The following is a 9,343-nucleotide window of genomic DNA, read 5'->3' as shown; positions in this document are numbered from 1 at the left end:
TTGGTCTTGAATGAACATGTATTGATGTCGTATATACATGTAGACTCGTGTGTGCTTACTGTCCATGGAAAATTACTGGGTCACTTAGAGCCTGAGCTGCCTTGTCTATAAGTTGTAGCTTGTCATGAATCCACCCTATGTGGTTGCTAAAGTCAGTGAGTTAGTACACACTGAGCACCTAGCAGAGTTTTGGAATATACTTGGTATGATTAAGCTCGATTGCAAGCACTGAACCCTGATAATTCCAGGTTCCCTCTACCTCCAGGTGGCACCAGTAAGTGGTGAGGCCCATTCCAGTCCCATGGCTTCCTAACAACCTACTCTGCACATCCTTCATGTTTGGACTCTACAGCCTTCTCAGTCCCAGAAGGCCACATGGAATGAATGCCCTCTGGTCTTCGCTGGCACCTCAGCCCCCAGAGACCTCTGGCACTTGCCCTGACTCCCCTCTCAGCAGACTCCCAGCTCTCAGTATCTAGCCTGTGATTTTTGTTGCCTCCTGGAAACTTGCCAGTGCTTGCAAATGGGGCATCTATTTGGGTTTCCCCCTTGGTCCCCAGTTAATATTTTCACAGATGGGCACTGTTCCAGGGCTCCTTGCTTCTGACTCCCTCAACTTTGTTGGCTAAGTGTCTTTCCACTGGCAAGACCTCATGCTCTTTCCCCTGAACTTGAGTTTCTCTTTTCTTTCTGTTGGATGGACAGAAGATTGAACAGACTGGTAAGATCTGAGTGAGTTGAATTCATGGCCCACTCAGTTATGTGATCTCAGGGAAGCCTTGGTGTCTTCTTCAGGAAGCAGGGTAACAGCCTCTGTCTCCTGGCTCGAGGGAGGTAACTCAGGAAGAAGCAATCCTTTATTATTTTAGGGCCAGTGTAGACTGGGCCCCAAGGACCCTCCAGTAGGCAGATTGACAGGGTTCCTGTCCTTCCAGAGCTTGTGGTTGGGAAGGGGTTTTAGACACATTTTTCACACAAATGTGTAAAATGAGGCATCTGCTGAAAGTACAGAGTCCTAGGTAATGTTTAGCTAGGGACTTGGGAAATTACTTAGTGATCATGTTCAGGACTTGCATGCAAGAGGTCCCAAGTTCAGTTCCCAGTACCACCAATAGAACTGATCAGTGCACTAGTAAAAAAAAAAAAAATGTGTAGTTAGAAAATTAAGAGCTGGGGCAGGGGCACGGGGGGGGGGGGGGGGGGGCAGATAGCATAATAGTTATGCAAACAGACTTTCATGCCTGAGGCTCCAAAGTCCCAAATTCATCCTGTCCCACCATAAGCCAGTGCTGAGCAGTGCTCTGATAAAAGAGGAAGAAAGAGAGAGAGAGAAAGAGAAAATTAAGAGCTCAGAGGGCTGGGTAGTGGCACACCACGCACAATACTATGGGCAAGGACTTGGGTTCAAGCCCCCACTCTGCACCTGCAGTGTGGATGCTTCATGAGCGATAAAGCAGGTCTACAGGTGTCTGGTTTTTGTCTCCCTCTCTCTAACTCCCCTTCCTCTCTCAATTTCTCTGTGTCCTATTGAATGAAAAGAAGAAAGAAAAAAAAAAAGACACCAGAAGTGGTCGTTGGATTAATAGTGCTGGCATCAAGCCCCATTGAATAGAGGCAAAAAAAAAAAAAAGGAAATTCAGAGCTCAGCAGCATGTCTAAGCAGCCAGTATAAGCTGGTTCCTCCCCTCTGACAGCTCTTCCAGAATGCCACTAATTCATGATGAATCTGGTTCTAGGGAACCTACAAGAGACAGGAAGACAGGATGGAGAAAGACACAGGGTTAGGGTTCTGGACAGGGATACAGTTCAGTGGTAGAGCTCATGCTTGGCATGTAAGAGACCCTGGGTTCATTCCCTGGCAATTCTACCCCCGCCTCCAGCAAAAAAAAAAAAAAAAAGACACAGGGTTCTTCTGTTCTTCTCATGTGTTGTTCTGTTCCCACTGTCCCCCAGTTGCCAGGATGCCAGATGGCCAGTGCCTGCCACGGGAATGAGGAGAGGAGATCTAGGGGGTGGGTAGATAGGATTGTCTTCTGCAGGTGCCAGCCTGGCAGCTGGAGGGGTCACCAATAACAGGATACTCCCAGGTCCCTCAGCCTTGGTGCCAAGATAAGGAAGGGTCTTTCCCCCCTGCTTAGCCCAGCTCCAAGCAGCAGGGTCAACATGACCAAAAGGAGCCTAGTAAAGAGCCCTGGCTGCCTGGTTTATCTTTTGGTGATGGTGGTGATTGCTGACAGGGTGGCATTTCTTTCACCTGGCACCAGGCTAGGGTATAAGAGCTACTTGGAGGGTGGATTTAGCCTTGTAGAAAAGCAAAGCCCCTGGAAGATTTCTTTCTTTCCAACTCAGGAACTTCCCTGGCAGCCTCTGTATATAGTGTTGTCCTGGGCACGGTGGGCACAAATGATCCGAGAGCTTACTTGCCTCCTGAATTCCATGTGTGGCACAACCCTCTAGTCCCTGCCATAGGCATGTTGAAAGCCAACTAGGTTGTTCAGCAAATAGTCATGGGATTGGACCAGAGCCCCATACCCTCTCTTCTTTCAGCCTACAAACATTCTTCCCATCTTTCTGGAGCACTTTCACCTTCTCTCTCCACCTGCCAGAGTGAACTATGACTCATCACAGGGGTCTCAGCTGAAATATCACATCCAAAGAAGTCTGTCCTAACTCCCCAGTCCAGGGAAGGTCCCCTGGCCTAGGTACCCAGATCCCCAACTCTCCTCTTCTCCCTCAGAGCATTGGTGCCTGTTCATGACACAGGCTTGTGTACTACTTAAGAGAAATGTCTGGCTCCTAGAGCTAGTATGCTTGGTTAGGACAGCAACCATGTCTGATGGCTGGGGAGATAGCTCAACTTTAGAGCCTAAGACTTACATGCTTGAAGCACCAGAAGTCCCTCTTTCTTTCTTTCCTTTCCTTTTTTTTTTTGCTGGGGCTCGGTGCCTGCACTACAAATCTGCTGCTCCTGGAGGTCATTTTTTCCCTTTTGTTGCCCTTGTTGTTTATTGTTGTTATTGCTGGATAGGACAGAGAGATGGGGAAGACAGAGAGGGGGAGAGAAAGATACACACCTGCAGACCTGCTTCACCACCTGTGAAGTGACCCCCTTTCAGGTGGGAAGCCAGGGAATCGAACCCGGACCCTTATACCGGATCTTTCGCTTCGCACCCTGTGCGCTTAGCCTGGTGTGCTACCACCCCGGCCCCCAGAAGTCCCACTTTCAATCCCCAGCACCCTATATGCCAGAGCTGAGCAGTGCTGTAGTCTCTCATTCTTTTTTTTTTTAATTATTTTTAGAAGATATTTATTTATTTACTCTATTTTATTTTTTATATTTATTTAATTTATTTATTCCCTTTTGTTGCCCTTGTTGTTTTATTGTTGTAGTTATTATTGTTGTGGTGGTTGGATAGGACAGAGAAATGGAGAGAGGAGGGGAAGACAGAGAGGAGGAGAGAAAGATAGACACCTGCAGACCTGCTTCACCGCCTGTGAAGCAACTCCCCTGCAGGTGGGGAGCCGGGGTTCGAACCGGGATCCTTATGCCGGTCCTTGTGCTTTGCGCCACCTGCGCTTAACCCGCTGCGCTACAGCCCGACTCCCTCTATTTTATTTTTTAACCAGAGCACTGTTCAGCTCTGGCTTATGGTGGTGCGGGGGATTGAACCTGGGATTTTGGAGCCTCAGGCATGAGAGTCTGTTTGCATAACCATTATACTATCTACCCTCCACCCAGTCTCTCATTCTTTCTCTCATAGAAATAAGCAATTTTCTTTCATGGTCTGGGAAATGATGCAGTGGATAAAGCATTAGGCTCTCAATCATAAGGTCCTGAGTTCAATCCCCAGCAGCACATGTACCAGAGTGATGTCTGGTTCTTCCTCTCCTGTATTTTTGATACATTAAACAAACAAACAAAAAAAATCTTAATTTTTTTTTCTCCAGAGCACTGCTTAGTTCTGACTTATGGTGGTGGTGGGGATTGAACCTGGGAATTCAGAGCCTCAGACATGAAAGTCATTTGCATATCCATTACTCTGTTTCCCCAACCCCAACAATCATTTTTTAAGAGGAGAAGACTGGAAGATAATTCATTCATGCCTAACCACAGACAAGGATTGGTTTTGAGCCCTGGCACCACATGAGAGCACTTTGACTGGTTTCATGGATGGTGGAGCAAGTGTTGTGTCTCTCCTCTCTGTGTCTCTCTCCTCTCTTCTCTCTCTCTAAAAGAAAGAGGAAAAAACTGACCAGGATGATAGTATTGCATACTGCCATCATGGAGCTGACTATCTGGCAACGAAGCCAGGTAACTAAAGCAACATCAGTGCGAAGTGTTGCTTGTAATGGGCAGGGGCCCCTAGCAAAGAAGGGGAGGCTTTAAGGAGAGTAATGCTGAGCCTGAGATCTGAGGCTGCGGAGACATCAGCAAAGTACGGGAGAATTCAAAGGTAGAGTGGTTGGCGTAATTGGGTATGCTTCCTGGAAGAGAGACTTAAATTTGTATTTGAGTGTAGGAGCAGAATCTAGAGCAGAAAGTGGAAAGGTTAGTTGACTTGATTGGTTCCAGATGTAAGAGAATAGACTGAGGCAAGGTCTGAACATTGTCTTGTGAACATGGTCTGTTTCCAGAACAATGAGAGAGGGTAGGTTGCTTGGAGACAGGCACGAGTGGACACGGAATGGGCAGAAAGTGGGTTCAAGTTCTGGAGACCTCCAGTGACTGCTGTGAGACAGATAGAGGCTCATGGCTCTCCACCAGGGTCAGGCACCTCTCTCCAGCTCATTTCCTAGGCAAGACGGGCCATTGGGCTCCAATCTAAAAGTGAATGAAGGCACAGTCCAGGCACCCTGTTTATTGTACTTTCTACTCAAGGGTGTCATGTAGCCATTGGGACAAGCTGGCCCAGTGGACCTTGTTTGTAGCAGGAGACATTGGTCTGGAGCTGGCAGAATCAGACCTGTTGTGTTTGGGATCAGGGCAGATGAAGTAGGAGGATGTGATGATGATGATGATGATAGCTGCCATTTGTTGAACAGTTTCACATGTCATTCACCATGCTGAGCCCATTCTGTATCATCTGTATCATCTTCTTTACATAGCACTCCATATTGTAGAGAAGAAACTGGGGACCGGGCAGTGGCACACCCGGTTGAGCACACATAATACCACTCGCAAGGACAAGGGTTCGAACCTCCTGTCCCCACCTGGAGGGGATCTGCTTCACAAGCAGTGAAGCAGGTCTGCGGTTGTCTATCTTTCTTTCACTCTATCTCCCAGTTCTTTCTCAATTTCTCTCTGTCCTAATTTAAAAAAAGAGAGAGAGAAGAGGGGCCGGGTGGTGGTGCACCTAGTTAAGTGCACACATTACAGTGCACAAGGACCCACATTCAAGCCCCTGGTCCCCATCTGCAAGGGGAAAACTTCATGGGTGGTGAAGCAGGTCTGCAGGTGTTTCTGTGTCTTTCTCCCTCTTTGTCTTCCCCTCCCCTCTCATTTTCTATCTCTGCCCAATAATACATAAATAATTTTTTTCAAATGAGAAGAAACTGGCACAGAGAAAACTTCTGACTGAGTTATGTTCTTAAGCAGCAGGGCTGAGACTTGACACTGAGCCTGCCTGACTCCAAGGCAATTGGACTCTGGTCATCAGTATGTCTTGGTGCCGAAACTTAAGCTCATGATTCCAAAGGGCACATTGCTCTTATGGCTGCCCACTGAACTTCCTTAACAGCCAGGAAGGCTCAAACATGGACTCGGAGCTCCAGAAATCCATGGACAATTCCTAAACTCCTTCAGGACCTTCTAAGTGGGACAAGGAGATACCTGAGCTGGTAGAGTGCATGTCTTACTGTGCATGAAGCTTTGAGTTCAATCCCCCATACCACATGGGAGGACCATGTTCAGCACCAAAGATAACTCTGTGGATGGTGGTGTGGTGCTGTGGTGTCTTTCCCTCTCTATGTCTTTAGAGACTGATACTTGACAGTATTGTACATGTGCAAGTTCCTCAGTTCATTCCCAGGTGCACATTTTTTAAAAAAAAAAAAAGGAGGAGGAGGGCAACCCCCAAGAGATGATTTGATAGAATCCAAGATTCTATCAGGTTCAAATTTCAAATTAGAATAGCCTCTCTGATCTTGAGTGGTCTCACCTGTGAGAAAGGAACAGAACTTGTGATTGTTCTGTACTTAGTTGCATCAAACCTGGGACTAAGCATTTCCACCACATATCACTTATTCCCACAGCCCTGTGAAGTAGAGACTCATACCCCCATGCAGGTGGGGAGTTAGGGCTTTAGCTGGGACCTTGCACTTTGTACTATGTGTGCTTAACCCAGTGCGCCACTGCCCAGCCCCCTTATACACCCATTTTCCAGAAGAGGAAACAGGTCTGGAGAAGTTAAGCAAGTATCAGCAAAAGGTGAAACTGGATTGAAGCATAGATCTGTCTAGCAATAGAGCTTGCAATTAAAAAAAAAAAAAAAAAAACAAGTTGGGGCTGGGGGGGGGGTGCTGGGTTAAGTGCACAGGGTGTGAAGTGAAAGATCCGGCATAAGGGTCCCGGTTCACAGGGTTAAGCGCACAGTGCAAAGTGCAAGGACCAACTCAAGGATCCTGGTTCGAGCCCCTGGGTACCCACCTACAGGTAGGTAGCTTCACAAGCAGTGAAGTAGTTCTGCAGGTGTCTCTTTTTCTCCCGCCCTCTACCTTGCCCTCTATTGATTTCTCTGCGTCCTGTCTAACAACAACAACAGTAGCAACAACAATGGAAAAAGATGGCCCCCAGGAGCAACGGATTTGTAGTGCAGGCACTGAGCCCCAGTGATAACCCTGGAGGCAAAAAACAAACAAAAAAAGGCCACCTGGAGCAGTGTAATTGTGTAGGCACTGAGCCCAACTGATAACCCTGGTGGCAAAAACAAAACAAAACAAAAAAATAATAATAAAAAAATAAAACCTTTGGAGCTGGAAAAATAACTTACAAGGTGAGATGCCTGTTTTGTTATGTGAATGACTCAGATTTAAACCCCAGCTTAAATGGGAGGTGCTGAAGGACTCTTGTGCTGTGGTATCTCTTCCTATTCTGCCTGTCTGAAAAAGCAGGCCAGAGTGGTGAAATCAAACAGGTACAAGACCTGGACTCCACTTAGACAGAAAGAACACCTATTGACTGATACTACACATAAGGAAAGATGAAAAAGTGAGAGTGTGCACTTGGATGAATTTCTGCAAGTGACCACACCTGTCCCAGCCCTCCAAGATGCACCCCTGCTGCTATCTAATTCATATATAATCACAGCCTTCTGTAAAAGGTCATTATCACCAGGACTTCTGTCACCTTGGATTAGTGTTCCCTACTTCTACCACCACCACCTTCTGACACAGTCATTGGTAGGAAAGTGGCTTGGGATTAATTCCTCACTGTCCTCAGATCTATAAATCAATTGTCTTCACTCTTACTCATTTAACTTCAATATGAAGGTTCAGTTTCACTCTCTGTCAGCCCATTCCTCATCATTCCATGTTGCCTTTACAGGTGATGATATACAGCTCTGTGACTATTAAGAGTTCACATACTTGTATGTCCAACACTCAGATAAAGGGTTAGAAACTGAGCACTCAGACAAACTCCCAAAGTAACCACAGTCCTGATTCTACTATCATAGATTAGTTTTTGTTTGTTTGTTTTGTTTTCCTCCAGTGTTGTCATTGAGGCTTGGTGCCTGCACTATGAACCTACTGCTCCTGGTGGCCATTCCCCCCCCCCCATTTTATTGTATAGGACAGAGAGAAATTGAGAAAGGAGGGAGGAGATAAGGAGAGAGGTAGACACCTGCACAGGGGCTGGGCAGTAGTGCAGTGAGTTAAGCACACATGGAGCAAAGTGCAAGAACTGGCTTAAGGATCCCGGTTCGAGCCCCCATCTCCCCTCCTGCAGGGGGTGGTTACTTTATGAGTGGTGAAGCAGATCTGCAGGTGTCTATCTTTCTCTCCCCCTCTCTGTCTTCCCCATCTCTCTTGATTTCTCTGTCCTATCCAACAACAACAACAGCAATGACAACAATAATAACAACAAGGGCAACAAAAGGAGAAAAATAGCCTCTAGGAGCAGTGGATTTGTATGTTGTGTAGGCATCCCAGCAATAACCCTGGAGGCAAAAAATTAAGTTAAATTAAAATAATTATTGGAGGTGGTAAAAAAAATTATTGGAGGTCGGGTGGTAGCACAGCGGATTAAGCACACATGGTGCAAAGCATAAGAACTAACCTAAGGATCCCGATTTGAGTCCCCGGCTCCCCACCTGCAGGAGGGTCACTTCACAAGCAGTGAAGCAGGTCGGCAGGTGTTTATCTTTCTCTTCCCCTCTCTATCTTCCCCTCCTCTCTCAATCCTATCCAATAACAACAGCATCAATAACAAGAACAACAACAGTAACAACAAGGGCAACAAAGTGGGAAAAATAGCCACCAGGAGCAGTGGATTCATAGTGCAGGCACCGAGAGCCAGCAATAACCCTGGGGGCAAAATAAATAAATACATACATACATTTATTTATTTACTGATGAGAGAAAAAGAACCAGAGCATCACTCTGGTATGTTTACTGCCTGGATTCAAATGCAGGACCTCACGCTTGTCAGTCCACCGCTTTATCTAATGTGCTACCTCTTGGACAACTTAATTAAATTTACTTTTATTTCGTATGAGATAGTGAGCCACATGAGGGGGAATGAAGTCAGAGCACCACTCTGGTTCATACGGCACCGAGACTCAAATGGGGAGCCTAACTTTGTCCTTCACTCTACCAACTGGGCTATTTCCCCTGACACATAAATATTTTGTTAACTTAATGGAATAATGTATACAAATATGTATATTTAATTTGCCAGCATCCTGCTCAGCTCTGGCTTATCATTGTTGTCAGGGATTGAACCCAGGACCTTAGAACCTCAAGCATGGAAGTCTTTTGTGTAAACCTCTGTACTACCTCCCCAGCCCCATAGAGATTCTTACTGTACATAAACACATACTCCCTCAGTCTGGCTGCTTTCACAAAACATTGGGAGGTTCATCCAGGCTGTTGCGTCAGCAGTACTTTGCGTTCTCACTGCTTTGAAGCAGTTCATTGGTGAGTACAGGTCGACCTTGCTTTTCCAAAGTTCATGCTACAACACTTCACTTTTATGTAAGACCTACATTAGTACTGTTTTCACTCACTGAAAAAAATCCCAAAGAGGGCCCAGATGGTGGCGCACCTGGTTAAGTGCACATGTTACAGTGCACAAGTACCCGAGTTCAAGCCCCTGGTCCCCACCTGCAGGGAAAAAGCTTTAGGA

Source organism: Erinaceus europaeus, chromosome 10, assembly GCF_950295315.1.
Source record: "Erinaceus europaeus chromosome 10, mEriEur2.1, whole genome shotgun sequence".
NCBI classification, from domain to species: domain Eukaryota; kingdom Metazoa; phylum Chordata; class Mammalia; order Eulipotyphla; family Erinaceidae; genus Erinaceus; species Erinaceus europaeus.
Note: the sequence above shows the minus strand (reverse complement) of the source record.